The sequence below is a fragment of the Capsicum annuum genome, chromosome 8, assembly GCF_002878395.1.
Source record: "Capsicum annuum cultivar UCD-10X-F1 chromosome 8, UCD10Xv1.1, whole genome shotgun sequence".
Lineage (NCBI taxonomy): Eukaryota > Viridiplantae > Streptophyta > Magnoliopsida > Solanales > Solanaceae > Capsicum > Capsicum annuum.
In genome coordinates this window covers 158,007,921-158,029,578 of record NC_061118.1, presented here as the reverse complement: position 1 = coordinate 158,029,578, position 21,658 = coordinate 158,007,921, and the positions used below count along the sequence as shown (strand labels likewise).

Genomic DNA, 21,658 nt, shown 5'->3' with positions numbered 1-21,658 from the left:
TTTAGAGAAACGGAAGACGTTCTCATTGGTAAGAAATTAGAAACTATATATAGTAGCTTAGTTCTTCACTAAAATAGATCTAATGTTTTCTCAACACGCAAAGTGTTCAGAAACTATATTGGGATATCATTTTCGTCAAACCCACAAAAAAGAGGATCTCATTCTTTGTGCTCGAGTTTTGACTATAACAGTGAGCATATATATCATATCATTTCTTTTTATCTTTTTTTTGCTCTTGTCGTTAATTTTTGATGTGATATTCAAGTTGTTGTTGCAGGATTTGTGTGGCTATGGGCTTAAATGTTATAAAGCTCATAGGTATGAGAAAAAAAAATAGAAGAGATATCAAGGCTATTAAGCAAGCAATGGCTTGTAAACATATTTAGTGTGTTTGAAGTATAAATTTCTTTCTAAAATATATAAATCTGAAACTTTTGTAACGTAGGAAATGGAAAAAGTCACCATTCATATTAACAACATATATGGAAGTGATCAAGCTAAAAATGATGTGGCTGTGGAGAAGAATGATGTTCTGAACAAAGTTGTGGCTGTGGAGAAAAAAGGTCTTCTGACCAAAGTTGATGCCGAAGTCACCAAAAATTCTGTAGATGTGGAGAAAAAAATTGTTGTAGCTGTCGAGAAGGATGATGTTCTGAGAAAAGTTATGGTTGTGAAGAAAAAAGGTCTTCTGACCAAAGTTGATGCCAAACTCACCAAAAATTCTGTGGATGTGGAGAAAAAAGTTGTTGTAGCTGTTGAGAAGGATGATGTTCTAACCAAAGTTGTACCAACGAACTCACCAAAAATTCTATGGATGTGGAGAAAAAAGCTATTGTAGCTGTCGAGAAGAATGATGTTCTAACCAAAGTTGTACCAGCCGCTGATTTCGGGAACGAGATTGGTGACGCCGTGGAGAAGGATGAGATGACTGGAGAAAGAAAAAAAGGTTGGTTTTGGTAAGAGTGGTTGAAACACCTACTGCTTTTCTTTTTTGTTTAAAACTCAGTAAATAATATTGGGTGTGTAAGCAAATTCGGAGCAAAAAACATAAATCAGTATGTACCTTGAACTGTTGCAGCGGACGTGTCAAATTTGCTACTGACAAAATCACCCCAAGTCAATCTTCGTCTCTCTAGAAAACGAAGTGTAGATTCACAAACTAAAAGCCTCTTTTTGGATTTTGTTGATTTGTTGATGTTCTTAGTTGTTGTAATATTTTTGCTTTTTCTCATACGTCTTTTCTGTTTTCAGAGGAAGAAAACCCATATGTATTAGAGTATTTGGGTGGATAAACAGTTAGGGAGTAACTGTTTCCTCTATATTTCAAAATTCAAATTACTCTTTTATCTTCCAATTAACAGATAATTAAAAAATAAAAAAAAACTGGGTCGGGTCGGTCCATATGAGTGACCCATGACCCGTAATCTAACATCTCCCACTTCACACATGGTAGGGACTAGACCCGTACCAGTACGACATCAACAAGTCACCAATTCATATTACAAATAGTTTGTGCGACCTGTGAGCATTATGAGCTTTACCTATAAGGTTTTACAAGCTACATAAAGAAATCCAATCACATGTGGAAAGGATTCTTTGCTACTATGAGGTTTTTAATACTCACAATACCCCAGATATTATTTAACTACTCCAATAGTTACTTATCTGATCCCTCATCCTCTTAAAGAAGTAAACTCGAGTTCATGATTAACTTTATATACACAATTACACTTAAGTCTTATATGGTTAGTGTAATAGCCGGTTTGTGTAAACAAGTTAAAATACTCATTTTAATCGTCTTTCCTTTCTACTCGAATCTATTTGTTCCAATCAACTGCTTTCTTAGACATGTACCTCATTGCCAAATCTTCCATGGCTATTAGTAACATTCTAAAGTAGCAACACTGATCGAAACTTCAAGAAACAATCAAAGGTCTAAGGGTATTTCAATGAAAAGTTTAAAATAACTTTTAGGGTCTCACACAATAAAGAAGCAGGGATTCATTCTTTCATTAACCTATTGGTCGCTAAGAAAACATGGTATGAAACATGTGTTACAATATTCTCACCTTATATTGGTGCGTGTGTCTTATTCTTTTAGCCATTCAACATCGTACATATCTAGGTCTAGACACTTCTAAATGTCTAACTTGAGTTTCTTTCTTTAATAATCCTCAAATTCATATACTTACAGAAACTCACATCTGGATTTACAAAATAAGTCATTATCTTATGGTGGAACTTTTGTCTTCATGTTCCTCGATGTAAGAGGCAATTGTTCGTGTAAGAGAGCCAATCTCACGACTTGTTCGACACACTATTTTAATACAACACATTTTTACATGCATATGAGATTGAACATAAATTTAAGATTCTTATATTGATAATAATTATAATCAAGTCATCTACAATACATGAATATAATCATATCCTACGTAATCATAGAGCCATAATATGTTTCTCAAACAAGTCTCTAGATATCGCCTTAGTAAAGGGATCATCTATCATTTCTTGTATAGGAATGTATTGTAAATTTATTTCTCCACTTGCTACTATGTCTCTTATAAAGTTATACTTAATATCAATATGCTTGATCTTGCTGTGATATTTAGGATCCTTCGTATATGCGATAGCCGCTTGACTGTCACAATACAAAATCATGGGACCCTTAGAATTCTTTGCGATGTTCAAATGCTCAAAGAATCTTTTCAACCAAATAGCTTTTTGTACTATAGATGCACAAGCCACAAATTCTGATTCCATAGTTGACAGGGCTGTGCAAGTTTGTTTCTTACTTTTCCACAAAATTGCACCACCATTTAGCAAGAAGGCATAACCGAAAGTTGATTTTCTATCATACCGGTCACCATCCCAATCAGCATCTGTATAACCTCTTCTGGATAAATTGAATCCGCTATAGCATAGTGAATAATCAACAGTTTCCTTCAGGTATCAAAAAATTCTCTTTACTACTTTCCAATGATCTCTTCCAGGATTGGATTGATACCTGCTAACCAGACCTACGACATAATAAATTTTTAGGCGAGAACACATCATAGCATACATCAAACTCCCAACTGCATTGGAATATGGTACTCGAGACATGTCTTCTTTCATCGCTTTCATCTATTCATCTTTTTAGGGACTTGATAAAGCCTCAATCACAGAATTAGGTTCATCCAATTCTGTGGGAGATACTAGAAAGATATAATCCTCAATATCATAAAATCGTTTAGGAACACCTTTTCTGGTACTCTTACGTAATTGATGTTTAGATTCCTCAATAGAATTTTGGTATTCACAACTCCCACTTGGACAAAGAATCATTTCTTGATCAATTGAATTATCAAGCATGTTTTGTGACATTATTTGATTACCTGCATTCAGCATTTCGTAAAGAGGCTCATTTTCCTTTATTTCATTCCTTTTTGAAAAATTATTTTTCAGGAATGTGACATCTCGTGATTCAATTTCAGTAGTACTTCCATCTTCCAATTCACCAATGAACACATATCCTTTGGAGTATTCTGAGTATCTTATAAAGATACATTTCTTTCCTTTTGGACTTAGTTTTTCAAACTTACTAAAATAATCTTTAATATATGCAGCACAACTCCAAGGTCGTAGATCATTAAAGTTTGGTTTATTACTAATCCATAGTTCATAAGGAGTAGAAGATACTAATTTAGAAGGCACTTTATTCAATATGTAGGCCGTAGTTAATAACGCATCTCCCCAGAAAGAGATTGGTAAATTTGCCTGCGCCATCATGGATCTTGTCATATCCAACAATGTTCTATTCCTTCTTTCGGCTACACCACTTGTTGAGGTGTATAAGGAGTAGTCAATTGTCTGATAATGCCTGTTTCAATACACAGTTCTTCAAACTGTTTTGACAAATATTCACGACCTCTATCGGTTCTTAATGTCTTTATACTTTTGTCTAATTGATTCTCAACTTCATTCATATATCTTTTAAAGCATTCAAGTGCTTCTGATTTATGAGATATCAAATAAACATAACCAAAGCGCGTGAAATCATCAATAAATATAATGAAATATGAAGCACCAGTCCTTGCCCTCACATTCACTGGACCACGGTTATCAGAATGGATTAATTAGAATTGGAATTTAGCTCTTTTAGCCTTCCCAAATGGTTTACGTGTAATCTTTCCGGCAAGACAATTTTCACAAGTTGACATTTCAATTTTTGATAAAAGAACCTAGATTTCCTTCATTTGCCAATCTATTCATTTGATTTTGCCCTATGTGACCCAATCTAGTATGCCATGTAAGTAATTCAACATCATTATTACTAGAATAACATGACATTACACAATGGTCAACATAATAGTTGTAAGTTGAAGGGTTACAATCTAAAATAATAAAGCGATCATAACGATGTACAAAATCATAAAAAACATTATCTAGAGTAATTCTTACACAATTACGACTAAAGAACAAATGAAAACCAACATTTAAAAGAACAGACACAGGTACTAAGTTTCGTCGAATTTCTGGAGCATATAGGACGTCATGCAACATTAAAGACCAACCTTTATGCAAATCTACTTTGCAAGTGCCAATCTCTTTGACTTCAAGTCTTGCATTATTTTCTACATAGATCCACCTTGATCCAGGTGAAACTCGACGGAACTCCATAAATGCTTCTCGATCTCGACTCACATGGTCGGTGGCTCCTGAGTCTACAATCCATATAGAATAAGATTCAGTTAATAAAGTAGTGCTAGAAACATGTGTAGCACTTAGAGATGGATTTAGAAATGCTACCTTTTTCTCCTCAGGACATTCACGAGCAAAATACCCCAGAACTTAGCAGTTGAAGCACTTTATCTTGCTCTTGTCTTTCTTCTTGAAAAATATTTTTTCCTCTTGGAATTTGGCTTGTTCTTTTTCTTAGAGGGTACTTCTTCGATCTCTTTACCCTTTCCGTTCTTTTTCTACTTCTTCTTATGGTTGAATCCTGAAGAGTTCTTACCACTTGATTCTGTCATAAAGGCTTTAGAAGCAACTTTAGCAGCACCAAGCCACTCATCTTCAAGTTCAATGTGGCATGCAACATCAGAAAAAGTTGTGATGCTGTCATTGTGAGGTTCCCAATTGTTGGGAAGAGATCGGATCACTGCCTGAACCTGCTGCTCATCCGAGAGAACGTGACCAACACTTTTGAGTTGAGCTATCATATTCGACTTCACCCTAAGGTGTTGTTTGATATTTAGATCATGACGCTTCTTATAAGCGTCAAATTTGATAGTCAGCTGTCTGAGGCGGGTAACAGAAGTGTCCCTATATGTTCTTCGTAAGTGTGCCCAGATGGCATTTACAGTAAGAAATTCCTCACACTCATGTATAAGGTCATCAACCACAAAACTTATAATGATTCCACGTGCAATGGAATTAGTCTTTTTCCAATCCTTATAAGCTTCAAGCTCTTTTGTGTTGTGCAGTATTGCCCTTTTCTGGTAGACTCAAGACATGGTTAGTACCTTCAAGAGCGTTTTGCTTTTTCAGTACATACCACATCTTACGATTTTAAATGTCGTAGTTGTTCCCATTGAGTTTTTCTTCTTTGTTCAAGCCAGTAATTATGCTTTTAGATGCCTTGTCTGTTATTAAGAGACAATTACGCAAGTATATTATCAATTATGAATGCAAGTTACACATTCAAGCAAATCATTTCTCATAAAGGTTTCATGTTTAGTGTATAGTCAAAAGGACACTTAAGAATCCAATCATCATATACTAACTAAACCCTTAACCAAAATTAGAAATTAATTTCTTAATGTGTATTATAATGATAGCTTAAATTAAGTCATTTTTAAACTCAAACAAATGAATGAAATTCATATACAAGGAGATAAACAACTTAATATTTATAATATATAAAGTTAATTAATAACTTCATGTTTCAAGTCAATCTAAAGATAAAATTCATTCCACAAGTATTTTAGACGACTTATGTACACCCAAAAAAGCTCTCTAGGCCAAATCTCGTGGTAAAGATCAATTAATCTCTTGCCCCACGGGTCACGAAAAGAATTTGCTAAAATAGCTAATGCTTCCCAATCCGATATTTCTTCATAGTTATCCAGTTCTACATGTTTCATCTTAAACATATTTATAAAACTAGCAACACTAATGTTAGGTGACATCTTAAAAGACTTGAACTCTTTCAATTTCTTTTCTCTTTCTTTTCGTATAGTCCTTTCATTCCGCAACAGATTTTGTATCCCCCTTGAGCCACCATTTCATAATATCTCATGACCTCAAAAACATGTCCTTCGACGACATGCTCTTCTACCTTGTCTCTTTGCTCGAAATCCAAAACTCCCACTTGGAGTGATTCGAGTTTGTCTCCTTTCAGCCATTTCTGAAATATGAACCAAGAAACAATAAGAATGGATTTACGACTCAATGTGATACTTATGTCACAATTCACCGTAGAAGACAAAATCTATTTAAAATTATCATAAACTAATTAAGGCAAAAAAAAATATCAAACCTAATTCAACTACTTATCTATTTAAAATTATAAAAGGATTCACTATGCCACCTTTATAGAATATTTTCATGTTAATTACCAAAAAAATATGTAAATTACTACATCTTTATTTTTATTCTGTTAAGTGCCATCACAACACTTACTTTACAATTAAAAAAAAAAAGATAACATATTATGCAATTCATAGATACAGTTGCTCCACTAGAACATATAAGAGATTCTTTTCCCAAGAATTATTAAGGAAACAATTCCTATTCTGTTCTTTCCTATTATTTATTCAATAAAGCATTCAATCCCTAAAGATTAAGTTAAAAAAAAATTACAGAATCTTATCAAAAGGAAAATAAAAAAGGATGACAGTTTTTTTTACAAATAACTCTTCTTCTTCTAAAAAACAAACGCCACTAGGTTCATCTTTTTTTTTTTAATCAGACACAGTTCCATAACAGATCCAAAAAAAATTATCGAATCCATAAATACAATTTTGAGCGTCATGTAGGATCCAAAAAAAATTCTATAATGGCGTTTCTAGTCAGATCCATAAATTCATACAACCAGTCATGAAGAATATCATACGTAAATTTTTCTTAAACTTGAAAAATAACGTGTATAAACGGGGCATTAAACCTGTCTCTGATGCCATTGTGAGCAAATTCGGAGCAAAAAACATAAATCTGTATGTACCTTGAACTGTTGCAGCGGAAGTCCTGAATTTGCTACTGAAACAATTGTTGGGTTCGAAATCGAGAGGGCGTCATGCAGAAACTTAAAGTTTGCAAACCTTGAGAAAATAAATCAGACGACAACAACAACAATAACAACAACAAACCCAGTGTATTCCCACCTAGTGGGGTTTGGGGGTAAGATGTACGCAGTCCATACCTCTACCTCTGAAGAAGTAGAAAGGCTATTTTCGATAGACCCCCGGCTCAAGGCACGAGATACCACACAAACACATAGTAAAGCACAGAAGCAGATTACATAACATAAATACGGCACCCATAAGTAATATAAAACAGAGGAAAGCAGAGGAAAGCACACAGATTCGTAATAAAACATGGAACACGGAACACGGAATCATAACAGGAATAGAACCCCCACCAAGTAATTCCCTACACTAGCGACCCAAACTGGCCCTAGTCCTCTGCCGTAATTCGCGTCCTCCAGACCTTCCTATCTAGGGTCATGTCCTCGGTGAGCTGTAACTGTTCCATGTCCCGCCTAATCACCTCACCCCAGTACTTCTTCGGCCTACCCCTACCCCGCCTAAAACCATCCAACGTTAGTCTCTCACACCTATGGACCGGGGCATCCATGCCCCTCCTCTTCACGTGTCCGAACCATCTCAATCGTGCTTCCCGCATCTTGCACTCCACTGAAGTCACACCAACCTTCTCCCGGATAGTCTCATTCCGAACTCTATCCCCTCTAGTTAGCCCACACATCCAGCGCAACATCCGCATTTCTGCCACCTTCATTTTTTGGATGTGGGAGTTCTTAACTGGCCAACACTCCACTCCATACAGCAAGGCCGGACGGACTACCACCCTGTAGAATTTGCCTTTAAGCTTGGGCGGCACCTTCTTATCACACAGCACCCCCGACGCGAGCTTCCACTTCATCCATCCCGCCCCAATAAGGTGCGAGACATCCTCGTCAATCTCACCTTTACTCTGGATAACGGTTCAGACGACAAATAAAAATATAATACTAAAAAGTATTATTGATAGGGTGGTCAAATTACCTACATATTGAAAACTAATATTGAAAAACTTAAAATCTATTGGGAGAAATCTCCCCCTAAACCAGACTCTTTTAATGATTACATTGTAGATGCTATTGTGTTATGGTATAAGAAGGGGTCTTCTATTTATAGATGTACAAAACCTTTCCTCCAAGAAAGAGGTTTGCCAAATATGGAAAAGAATTATATTTTCTTTTTAGGAAAAATAAAAGTAATTATGGTTACTTTTATTTTCCTTCCAAGAAAAAGTAAAAACTTAATTTGATAAGAAAATCAGGACAAAAATTCTAACAACAATCTCCCCAAGTCAGTCTTCGTCTCTATAGGAAATGGAGTATAGATTCACAAACTAAAAGTCTCCTTTTGGATTTTGTTGATTTGTTGATGTTCTTAGCTGCTGTAATATTTTTGTTTTTTCTCATACATCTCTTCTGTTTTCAGAGGAAGAAAACCCTTATGCACAGGAGTATTTGAGTGGATAAATAGTTAGGTAGTAATTGTTCCCCCTATATGTCAAAATTCAAATTACTCCCTTATCTTCAAATAAATAGATAATTAAAAAATAAAAAAGACTGGGTCGGTCCACATGAGTGACCCATGACTATAATCTAATAGGATGGTTATAAGCTAGAATTAGGACGTGTCACTAAACCTTGGAATTTGGATATTGACGTGTTTTCACCCTATGTATGATGACCCACTATAATACGATTTTGTATTATTCTATATGTTTGGAATTTGGATATTGACGTATTTTCACCCTATGTATAGTGACCCATTATAGTACTGTAATGTCCCGAATCTGGTACCTAAAATGTTACACGGTACTCATGACCCCAAAGGGCCATAAACTAATCCATGACCGATATCTGTACCTGACCACTGCATAATATACCATATAGGTGCGGAAACATGAACTGAGAGGCCATAAGGTTTAAAATTGCATCATAACTAATAAAATATAGCATCTGAATGGGGTATTAAAATCCCCAAAACTGAGATAACTGTCTGAACAATCCTGTAGTCTGAAAAGCCTTTAACTGTCTGAATAAGGAGTTGATGGGAATTTTCCCCAACTAATTCCAACTACTGAAATCAACTAAGTAATGAGATAATAAAGTTTTGATCTTGTCCTCGAAGGATGAGGACTCACTGCAAACTCTGAATGCGAAAAACTAGAATGCTACTGCTGATCTGGAGCTCGTGCTTCTGAACCTATGGTATAAAGTAAAACACCATAGCGCGAATGCGTCAGTACGATTGAATGTACTGGTATGCAAGTGGGGGTAGGCTGAATGCAATAGGGTTCAAATGCATGAACTATACTAACTGACCGTATGACATGAATATGAGAATACATGCATGAATATGAAACTGTAAATGAATTCATGATGATACTGACTACTGAGTCTGAATACTGATAACATGAGTTACTGATACTGATATAACTGATACCGAGCGACTATGTATGACAGTCTAAGTTTTGATGGAACTAACTGAGTTTCATACCGTACTGAGTTGACTATATCTGACAGTACTGAAATCTGAAGAACTATCTGAGTTCTTTTACTAAAACTGAGTAACTGTATCTGATAGTCCTGATTATGTAATTAAAACTGTAGAGGAATTCATCCAACTGACATATCCCAAATAAATGATTATAGTTGAGTAGGGGTCCAATCTGTAACCCCAATTGAAAGGGTGTCAATACCGCGCCACTAGTAAGGACAGGCTGTGAGTGATCCCTCATCTAGTAAGTACTCAAACGAGAATGGTGAGACTCTTATATAACAGGATAAGCCACCTCATCTGCCTTCATATAGCAGGTATGATGTCTCAACCTACACTGGCTACATAGTTCTGGAGCACAAGGATTGCTTCTAGGAATCACACCCTCAAATAACAGGTGATTTTCCATCCTTGGGCTCACTCGGTGCTGAATCCCACTCCCATCTATATAGAAACTAAACATAATTGACCGAACTAAACTGGATTGAGTTCATAAAGTTTTGTTGACTGACAAAATACTACTGAGATTACTGAGCTTTCTGAGATTTCTGGGATTTACTGAGTTTACTGAGTTTTTCCTGAGTCACATGACTGACTGAGTTCTATGGATCATGGCTTGACTGAGAGTATCGTGAAAATATGATACTGGATCTAGACACACAAGTATATTTTTCGGGTACAAGTACCCCAGGACTTGATAGAAGAAAACTGATCAGGCATGACATTCTTGAATACATGACCAACATCAACAATCCATAATACAATAAGTTGGGGATTTCATGAAGTACATGATTACCATAGTCTTGTACATGAATAGAAATACATATCAACATATCATAATTTCATCAATTAGTCCCGTAAGTATTCCTTCAAATATCCATAATGCAAATAATACCATAGAAGCCATTTCAATCATAAGGGTAAAACATGCATTTGTCATTGTTGACATCCAATTTTGGCTCGCCCTTTTTCCTTTAATTACTTTTCTGATGCTTCTTGACCCTAAATAATTTTTGAAAAATTAAATAGGAAATAAGATTCGTATTTTTATCTCTATTTCTACAAATTTTTAAATAATAAAAGAGAATATATTTTTTCTACCTTATTATAAAATATTTTAGTTAAATTTAATTAAATATTTTAACATCAAAATCACAAAATATCTTTTGATACTTGCATTCGCAATTTTCTAATTTTATTTTTAGGCGATATTGTGCCCATATATATATATGTATTGTCAGATAAAACAAATGTTTTATATTTTATTTTTATATTGTTATTTTTTAATCACATATACATATATTGATAATATTAAATCGCAGAAAGATATTAAATTAGGCGGTTATATAAATTATGTCTGTAATTTATACACGTTAAACTAAAACTAATTTTAGGATATCAGGAAACATCGATAAAATTAATTTCAGTAGAAAAAAGAGCATTCGGATCAACAATAATCCAATTTCATTTTTTATTCACCCGAACCCAACTCTTATTTTATAAATTTCAACCAAGATCTAAATTAGGCCTAAGCCCAATCCAATATCCATACCCGCTTCAGATTTTATTCAACTAACACCAATCAATCTAGATTGTCAATTTATTTTGACCAAAAGATCCAGAATTTTCATCCTTATGATTTATTTATTTATTTATTATTATCTGATGGATTAAATAACCGGACGGATAAAAATCAGTTTTATTCAACTTTTACATTTATCCTTATATGTATACCCTTTTTTTTTTAGGCCGTCCGATCTCAAGAATACAACAAAATATCCCTCTGTCTCTCTCTGAGGATTAATTAGGCGGTGCTATAACTCTGTGCCCCAAAAAGCTGACGGGTCACAATATACACCTACTCAAAATGCAAAAACAACCAAGAACCCACGTTCTCTTCCTCCTTCACCCCCCTTTCTGCCACATCAAATCCGCAAACCTAAACCCCCCTACCATAGCTGCCACCCACAAGATTCCCTTCCCTTATCGGCTATTCCAACTCATGAATCCTTTCAAGAACAAAAAATCAGCCCCAAATACACATGTATGGAGATGAATCGTCCTTTTCAATTTTTTGAATTTAATTTCATCATCTCTATCCAACCGTTGGTTTTCATGAGATATTGGTTTCAAATCCGGATTTGCACCTATAAATAGAAGATTGCCTAGAGGTGAAAAGAGGGAGGACAAGTTGGAGAAAAACAAGTTGAACACTCAAAATTAGGGAACACTTGCGCAAAGTCACAAAATCACAAGTTCCTTTCTTCCTTTTTGTTTTAAGTTCGGGCTCCCAAAGTTTGAAATCCTTGACATTGGAGCTCCGATTTGCTGCCCAACAAAAGGTAAAATCTGCCTTTTTATCTCACTTTTCATCTCCTTCTCCATCGGCTAATGTTGTTGTTGTGATTTTGGACCCTGTTTGTTAATCAACTTTTGATGCTAAGATGGTTTTGGGTGTATAATATATTTTTAATAAAAGTTTGGTCATGATGCCGTTGTTGGTTCCCCAGAAATTGATTTCAAATGTGATTTCATCTCTTTGACATAAAATTTCTTTCTTTCAAGAGAGGACAACCTTGAATTCAAGTGCAAGATAATGTGAAATTTTGTCCATTTAACCTTATAAACTTTATCCATTTATGTACTGTGTTCTTCATATGTTATGATTGCATTATGCAAAATAATTCCACTTGACAGGCTAAATCATGAAGTACCAAAACTAATAGTTTGTACCATTGCTACTGTTTTTTTTTTTTTAATGAGTTGTATGAAGTGAGATTTTCAATATAATAGTAGCTATAATGGCTGTCCAGATATGTATCAAAGTGATAGTAGCTTCGGACGATTTTTAATTTTTCTTGTTTGGTGTATGTATGCTTCTGTTATTTATATTTTCATGTAGATTTATGGTTTGATAAGTTCCTAATTCTTATTTCCTTCTGTTTCTTTATTTTACATGTGAACTCGGGAATTGGAGTTTCAATTGGAGCTCCATTTCGATCCCAATTATCGGGTCAGCTATAGGATGATTGCAGAGTCTCTGTTTCTTTATTTTACATGTGAACTCGGGAATTGGAGTTTCAATTGGAGCTCCATTTCGATCCCAATTATCGGGTCAGCTATAGGATGATTGCAGAGTCTCGGAGTCGTGAAAAAAAAATTAAAGATCAAACTCCATTAGGAGTCTAGTATCTCTTAGCCCTTTTCTTTTTATTTTCATTATTCTTGTTATGTTGTTAGTCTTTTGAAACTTGGATCGATAATTAATTATTATTATTATTATTACCGTATTTAAGTTATATCGTTCATTTATCGTACTTATATCACTTTAAAGGCTGAAAATTTCTTTAAAACAGATTAATATCCTCTTGTTTTTGCAATTAACATATTATGACTTACTCGTAAAGATGGATTTTGCTTTAAAAGGGGTTTCGGCGGTTTTAATATTCAATTAACTTCCTTTTACTAATTACCGGGAAAATATTTTTTTTAATAAAATAAATGTCACAATCCTTTAGGACGGATGAGAATTTTAACACTATTGTAGGATGACAATAAAATAGCTAAGTTCATATTTTTGAAAAAAGGAAAGAAACCTATTCATCAATTTCGGCTCAATCGTCTAACGTTTTACTGTCACTAATTTTTAAAATCTCAAATTTTGAAGCCCTCCAAAACACAACAAGGTATATACATGTACTTACGCTGCCGCACGCAAGGTATACTCTTGAATTATTATTATTATTTTTCTTTCGATATTATTACTAAATTATCATTATCATTACTTTACCCTAACTACTAGCGATATTATTACTAAATTATCATTATTATTTCTATTATCATTACTTTACTGTAACTAATAGTGATATTATTATTACTATGCTCCATATGGTGTTAAAGCTTCATCATATACTACTACATTTATTTTTATCTATTAAAGCCTCACAGGTCAAACGAGTTTTCATATCTTTTCCATATATTTTTAAATAGGTACATATATTTATGATCATTTCAAATAAATTTTTTTTACACCCTTTAAAAGTATATTTTCCTTCACTTTATTCTCACATTTAGCACCATATATTTATAAACATACTTTCTTACATAACCATGAACTCAATGCTCTTATATATAAAAATACTACTTATCTTTTGTACATATATTTGAAAACATATATATTTTTCAATAACTGTATTATGCCCTTGTAAATTGCAGTGATACATTCATATACCTTGAGCTTATTTTCTCAAAATAATAAAGGACTTTCTATCACTATTTTAGCTCTTCTTAAACTAAGCGTAAGGACTATCTTCGGATAAGCTTTAAGGGGTGTTTAATACTTTCCCCTCGAGTAACCAAAATCCTTACTCAGAATCTCAAAATATTTTCGATAGACTAAAACAGAGTTTTCTACATAAAAAATGGTTTTCCTAATTTTTCTAAAAAGTTAGATGGCGACTCTAAAAAATAAATTTTCAAAATCCAAGAGTCACGACACGTGTCACCATACACTGTGTGCTGTTTCGACTAGTTTGAAATAGGGCGCGACAGTCATTTGGATCACAATTTAGCTATAAGGTATAATTTCTATCCCTTTAGGCATTTTATCAAACACCTTTCATGCACAACTTAAGGCATAGGTGGAATCATCAAATTACACATCATAAACAACTCAATTCATGGATTTCAACTTACATACTAACGTAATTTCATGAAAAACACATAAAGATTCCAACTTGGAAATCATATAACAAGATAAACATGGTTACAAACAACCCACAACATACGCATCATGATTTATAATTTTAAATAGGATTTTTGAGCTTTATGGATGAAAGGAATCCCATAAATCAACACTACGCATACCTTAGATGGAAGATTTTTGAAGATTAATAGAGAAATTTGTTTGAACTTGAATCCCCAATTGAAAACCCTAATGTGTTCTTGAGAGGATTTTGAGAAAATTGAGTATATTTTGGTGTAAATGAGGCTTAATCCTGTGTTTTTGAGTATATATATGATGGTAAAATGACCAAATTGCCCTTAGGAGGTCGGGTGTGGAATGCAGGATTTTTGGTCAAGGGCGATCCCCAGGGCGCCGCCCTGCCTAGTCCGTCGGACTTAGCAAGGCGTCGTGCAGCTTAGTCCGCCAGACTTGCAAAGGCGCCGCCCTGACTTGAGCAGGGTGATTTCCAAGGTGCCGCGGGCCTATCGCCTTTAGCTACTGGTTCGAGCACCCAAACGTGCCCTTACGCTATTCCAAAATTTCTGAAACTCACCCGAGATGTACTATTGCCTTGCGTCATCACAGGGCAACTTGAAAATCGAAAAACGGAGGTCGAAAAAGTCGTCAAATAAATCTCCAAAGTTCGAAGGCTAAAACTGAGACTAAGTCTTTAACGCTTAGCTCAAATATTCTAAGTGTTGGAGCTTTTGAAGAGCTTAAGGAGCTAAATGAGCTAATTTTTGCCGTAAGATTTTGCGGGGTCTTACAATTACGGTTTCGTACAATTCTATATGTTTGATTTATATTCTGCGAGTTATAATGCTTGTGTCGAGAAGGATTTGTGTTATAATGCTTTTTAATAAGCTTGTGTCGAGAAGGATTTTCACAAAGCACTTGTGCACGGGAAAATGTTAAGGAATGGGTTGTTTCCAAATGTTGTGTCTTTGCGCAATGGAATTATTTTGATCAGTTGTGTGCTACGTTATTACATTCCAACGATAGAACTTTCGCTCAGTTGTGTGCTACGGTATTACATCCCAACGATGGAGCTTTCGATCAGTTGTGTGCTACGAGATTACATCCCAACGATAGCGCTTAAACTTACTCAACGTAGATTGTTGGCTTTTCTCCACAGGGTTTTATGAATTAGGTGCAACGGGAGAGATGGAACCGAAAAAGGCTGTTCCCATAAATTGCAACTTCTAGTACCAATAGTATCTGGGTTTTGTAGAAATTGTAAGTTGGAAAGAACGTTCTGTTGTAAGCAGCAGATGGTTGAAAAAGGGTCATACCTTACGTAATTACTTATTCATCGCAAATCATGGTCTTTGTGAAGCTCGTGTTGAGAGTAGGTCTGCGACCTGATACGTTTACATATATACTAATTGGATGCAGTATTCGATGCACTTACTAATATGGCCAAGGATGGCCTTCTTCCAAGTAGTGGAAAAATCGCTTTTTTCTCACATGCCACAATACAGTCAATACCTACCATCTATCTTTACATGCATAAGGTAAGAGTGTACAGATTTACCAACTTAGCTGAGCTGCGGTAGTTTGTTACTACTGTGTTTTTTTTTTCTTTTTACAACAAACTAAGTGCTGCCGTAATCTATTAAAGAACATCCATCTTTACAATGTTATGACTTTTAAGTTTAGTATCTGGTGGTTTATGTGAGCATAAATAATCTTCATACACTGTATTTGCACCTGGATCTATGCTCTCCAGCAGAACAGATGCAAACTGATTCACACAATAAGAGATGTGAGCACATGCTACCTTTAGTATCTTAGCCAGAAGTCTTGTTCTGAACAGAGGATCCAGCAGCGTGAGTAGGTCAATCAGACGACCATCATTTCTCAAGACTCGCAGAGAAGTTTCTGTATGTCCTTTATGTCTGTCTCCACTGAAGTTTTTGCCATCAAGAGAGGTTTCACAATCAGGATAAGAACACTAAAATTTCTTTGTACCCAAGCAGATGCAAACAGTAAAAGATACGCTGACAAACCAAGGATAGTAAAATGTGTCCCTACAACATTTTCTGTACAAGAAACAGAAGAGAACTGCATCATGGCTTTAAGACACCAGAATGTCCAACATAACCTCCTCTTGTACAGACGGCACAATAGATGTTTTCGTCAGCTCTATTATTACTAAAGGTGAATGACTTCAAGTAGAAACAGTCCATGCTACACATAATGATATATCTTTCAAAAATATAAAATAGCTCTCCAGACACTTTGAGAAATAGCTCTGGGGGGCAAGGATACAATGAACAACCATCAAGTCCACTGCCTTGCTCACTTGACAGATATTCATTTATGTACTCTTGCAACAAGTGGCATCCTATATACACCAAACCGCGGTTGCGAAACGACAAAAAGATCTGTACAAGGGCAAAAAGAAAAAAAAATCTGACAATCAGCCCTCGCGAAACAAAAATTGCAAACATAACATTTGTTATGAGTAGACACCCTGTAAATAAGATGTTGAGGAATTATGGAGAACTTCAGTTGAAAGGATGCGATTGCAGTCATCAATTCATCTTGAAAAGATTCAAGTAAAAGCTTGTATTCTCGATTCTCAGATACAGTATACATGTGTTTCTGAAGACGTGCCATATCATTGTCTACCCATCTTGGATGTCTTCTTAACATTTTAGACATATATTGCATAGACAAGTCTGATCTCACACGTGAATCTATCTGAAAAGCCACACCCAGTGATAGCCAGTTTGATGAAGTTTCATTTAACATTGCACTCAGCATTTCATGCAGGCATCCAGGGTCCACATTATCTGGCACACTTCGTCGCTTCGAATCACCAGTGACGCTCACAGAAGATGAAAGGCATTCCAAAACTTCAAGCTTACAGAGAAAAGGAATAGGAAAACTATTAGTCCTTCTACAAAAATGTCTAATTAAAATGAGCATATAATAGTAAACTCAATACACGCGGGCAGGCTGGTTGAGAGGGTCACCTGACAAGCAATAACACTTAAGGTATACGGTCTCTTTTAAAGATATTGGAGGAGAAACCCTAAAATAAACTGACTTGGGGGAGAAAAGGTGACATAGAAGTCAATGTGTTCCACTTTGATGCCAAACAGCCACATCATGTAAAGAAATGTATCTTGGTTCTAACTCAATCCCAAAAGCTAACTCATGAGGAGAGGATTGCCCAAGACACATTCCTTTTTCATCCAATGTGGGACTCTTCAACACCCACCTTATGCCCAGGGGCTGGGCTGAACATTAGGAGCATGGGCAATTTAATATGGGGCCAACATCGATGAACTATAGTTGGGATGGGTGCTTCTCTAATACTGTATAAAGAAATAGACCTTGGGCCGAACTCAACCTCAAAATCTAGCTCATGAGGAGACGATTGCCCAAGGTCATATAAGGAGACCACCACCTATCCATTTTTCATCCCATGGGGGACTCTTCAACACATCAGTTGAAAGATGGTTTCACTTGCAATTCAAATCCTAATCAGCAAATAATGTTGCCATGGTGGTAGGCCATCCTACCATCACTTCTGACGTGGTATTCCAGAACTTAATCTGCTTTCAGTAGGATTTAGCACATTACCAAATTTAAGAATATTAAAGGCATTTTTAAACAAAAAAAGATGATAGATGAATTATTCAAAGTTGACTTTTCTCCAAGCAGTACTTGGCATGCAAAAGATGATCTAGATTTGGGTTGCGATAGAGAATCATTTTATACATATCCACGAATTCGCCAAAACATAAGTTACATTGAAAAGGGACCTTAACTGATTTTTTTTATAAGAGAAATCTTCCTATGGATTTATTGTAAGAGAATGGTTTACAACAAAATCACTTCCAAGCAGTTCAAGGGGACTTGAAGATGGTGAAATGTTATTTTTTCTTTTGATCAAGTAAACATATTTTCATTCATAAGCATGACCAAAACCTGGCTTTATACAAGGGTATACCAAAAGGTAGAGAGTTTACAAAAAGAAATGATTCTCTACAAACTACACCCAATCTTCTATACAACTGTGAACTCTATGGGTGCACCAAAAGAAAATAAGGGATTGGACGCAACTCCTCAATTGAGGAAAACTCGAGTCTACCCAAAAAAATCTCTCCTATTTCTCTCCCTCTGCACCACCCACATTAACGCGAGCGGAGCCATGTTCCAATGTGACAGTTAAAAGTATGATGTTAGGGCAATGGCTTGGTTGGTGTTTGGAGATATTTATGTGTAGCAAAGAGCAAAAACATGCTTATATATTATTAAAAACACGTTATATGGAGTAGTAGAGGAAAGAGTTATATCAGAAAATGAATTACAACCTCCAATAATGTAAGTCCTTTTTTTTTAAAATGCTTCTTTTTTTCCTTTTTTTTTTTTTTTTTTTTGAGAAAGAATCTCCAATCATGTAATTATTTAACTCATTTGGCGTGAATTGATAGTTTAAGAAAACCAAATAGCAGAATATTTTCATCAGTTATGCATTCTAGATATGAAAGAGGGTCATAAAAAATCCTTGAAAAGAATCTAAAAAATAAAAAGGCTTGTGAATCCCCAAACTTTAGTTAAAAAAAATAAAAAGATTAGATGAACTTACTAGCAGTCCGCTTGAGCTTAAGGCAGTGGGCCCTCATCAAGATTGCCCATCTACTCAAGGAAGCAGCATTTTGCTCCCCAATAGCATTCTTCATGGTAGTCTTGGCGGCTAACATTAGGAATAAGTCTCCAATGTTTGGATCAGGTTGACGGGATGAGAATATGCATTTACTGTTCAAGGACCCCGTTGGGCAAGCAAGCACTCTAAGATAAACCTGTGAATACTCCCCCAACATCCACAAAAACTTAAAATAAATATACAAACAAGGGAACAAGATCTACAAACAGAATCTCTTGAAATTAAAACCATCAGTTTATCGAAAACTAAACTAGATTTCTTGCTGAATACCTCCAGAATACTTGCAAACCAGTAGTCACCTTTGGCAAGAGCAGATGGGAGGAAGAATTTCGAAATAAGATAACACTCTAATGTTCCACCATAACCTTCAACAAGATGGCAAATAACAAGAGAAAGCTGCTCATCCCCAAGATTCTTCGCACATACAGTAACAGCAGAAGTTGTATCTCTAACTGATGTTTCCCAAGTAAGATATAGGCATTCGTTAGAGCAGCAGCCTTATTTTTATCTTCCTAAAAAGGAAATCACTAAAACTTCAGCAACAAAAAATTGAGTATTGATGCTCCACAAGAAGAAAACAGAACGCAATATAAATAAAATCAAAATTAGAGCAACAGTTTCACATGAGGACTCAACTTTTCAAAACATAATAAGGTAAACGTGACTGAGAACGGACTAATAAAAAAAATGTGTCACCAATTTGAATCTTGTAAAGGACGAACTACAAGAAGTCTACATGAGAAGGCAAAAGATGCATAAATATAAAGTTGAGATTACTGCTATGGAGATAGGGGCGAAGTTGGAAGGGATGGGGACTTGGGAGTGTAGCGGGGATGTGGATAGTATGTGGGATACCGCAGTGGGTTGCATCAAGGAGACGGCTAGAGAGGTCTTGGGTGTATCGAGGGGTTGGTCTGGCTGGCATCGGGGGGATTGGTGGTGGAACGAAGAAGTTAAGAAAAAGTGGAGTCGAAGAAGGCGACTTACGTTAAGTTGATTGAGAGTAAGGATGAAGAGGAGAGGCGGGTGAGCAGGGAGGAGTACAAGTTGGCTAGGAAGGAAGCTAAGTTAGCGGTCACCACTGCTAAGACAATAACGTTTGAGAGACTGTATGCGGGATTAGAGGACAAGGGCGGGAAAAAAGGCTGTATAGGCTTGCCAAAGCTAGGGAGTGTAAGGGTCGGGATCAGGACAAGGTTAAGTGCATTAAGGGAGAGGATGGCAGTGTTTTGGTAGATGACGTTCTTATTAAGAAAAGATGACAGTCGTACTTTCATAGGCTTCTGCATGATGAGAAGGACAGAGACATTGTATTAGGGGAGCTGGAGAACATCGAAGAATGTCGCGATTTCGACTATTATCGGCGTTTTAACGTGGAAGAGGTTTGTGAGGCTATTCGCAAGATGCGAAGAGGCAGGGCATTGGGACTCAATGAGATTCCAGTTGATTTTTGGAAGTTTGCTAGCAGGACTGGGTTGAGGTGGTTGACCGACTTATTCAACCACATTTTCAAGTCCGCTAAAATGTCCGAGGCATGGAGATGAAGCACGATGATTCCTTTATATAAGAACAATGGTGATATTCAGAGTTGCAACAACTACCGAGGTATTAAGTTATTGAGTCACACGATGAAGATTTTAGAGAGGGTGGTGGAGCAAAGGTTGAGAAGGATAATGTCTATTTCGGAGAATCAATTTGATTTTATGATTGGTCGCTCGATGATTGAGACAATTCACCTAGTGCAGAGACTGGTTAAGCAGTATAGAAAGAGGAAGAGGGATCTGCACATGGTGTTTATTGACTTGAAAAAGGCGTATGACAAAGTCTCTAGGGAGGTTCTTTGGAGATGCTTGGAGATGAGGAGGGTCCCTGTAGCGTACATTCGTTCGATTAGGGACATGTACGAGGGGGCAAAAACTCGGGTAAGGACCGTGGGAGGGGATTCTGAGCATTTTTCGGTCTTGATAGGGTTACACCAGGGATCGACTTTTAGTCAGTTTTTATTCACCGTGGTAATGGATGTGTTGACACGGAGTATTCAAGGTGAAGTGCCATGGTGTATGATTTTTGCGGACGATGTAGTCTTGATTGATGAGTCACGTCGAGGTGTTAATGATAAGTTGAAAGTTTGGAGACAAACCCTAGATAATAAAAGATTCAGGTTGAGTAGGACTAAGATGGAGTACTTGGAGTGCAAGTTTAGTGACATGAGGCAAGAGGATGACGTAGTAGTGAAGTTGGAGTCTCAGGTAGTTTGTAAGAGGGATAGCTGTAAGTACCTTGGGTCTATGATTCAAAGGAATGGAGAGATTAATGTGGATGTCTCTCACCGTATTGGGGTGGGTTGGTTGAAATGACAGCTCGCCTCAGGAATTTTATGCGATAAGAAGGTGTCTCCCAAGTTTAAAGGCAAATTCTACAGAGTTGCTCCGACCGGCTATGTTGTATGGCGCGAAGTGTTGGCCTGTTGAGAAT

The 21,658-nt window shown here is 36.0% G+C and overlaps 1 long non-coding RNA gene across 1 annotated transcript; it reads right to left on the bottom strand.

Annotated features, from left to right (window-relative positions):
• Positions 1-5,915: 5,915 nt before the first annotated feature.
• On the bottom strand, positions 5,916-19,940 carry LOC107879865. The gene is made up of 4 exons (XR_007043637.1): positions 19,454-19,940; positions 19,106-19,319; positions 14,643-17,370; positions 5,916-6,391 (listed from the first exon to the last, which is right to left on the bottom strand). It is a non-coding gene; the product is annotated as an uncharacterized LOC107879865 (long non-coding RNA).
• Between the last annotated feature and the right edge of the window lie 1,718 nt (positions 19,941-21,658).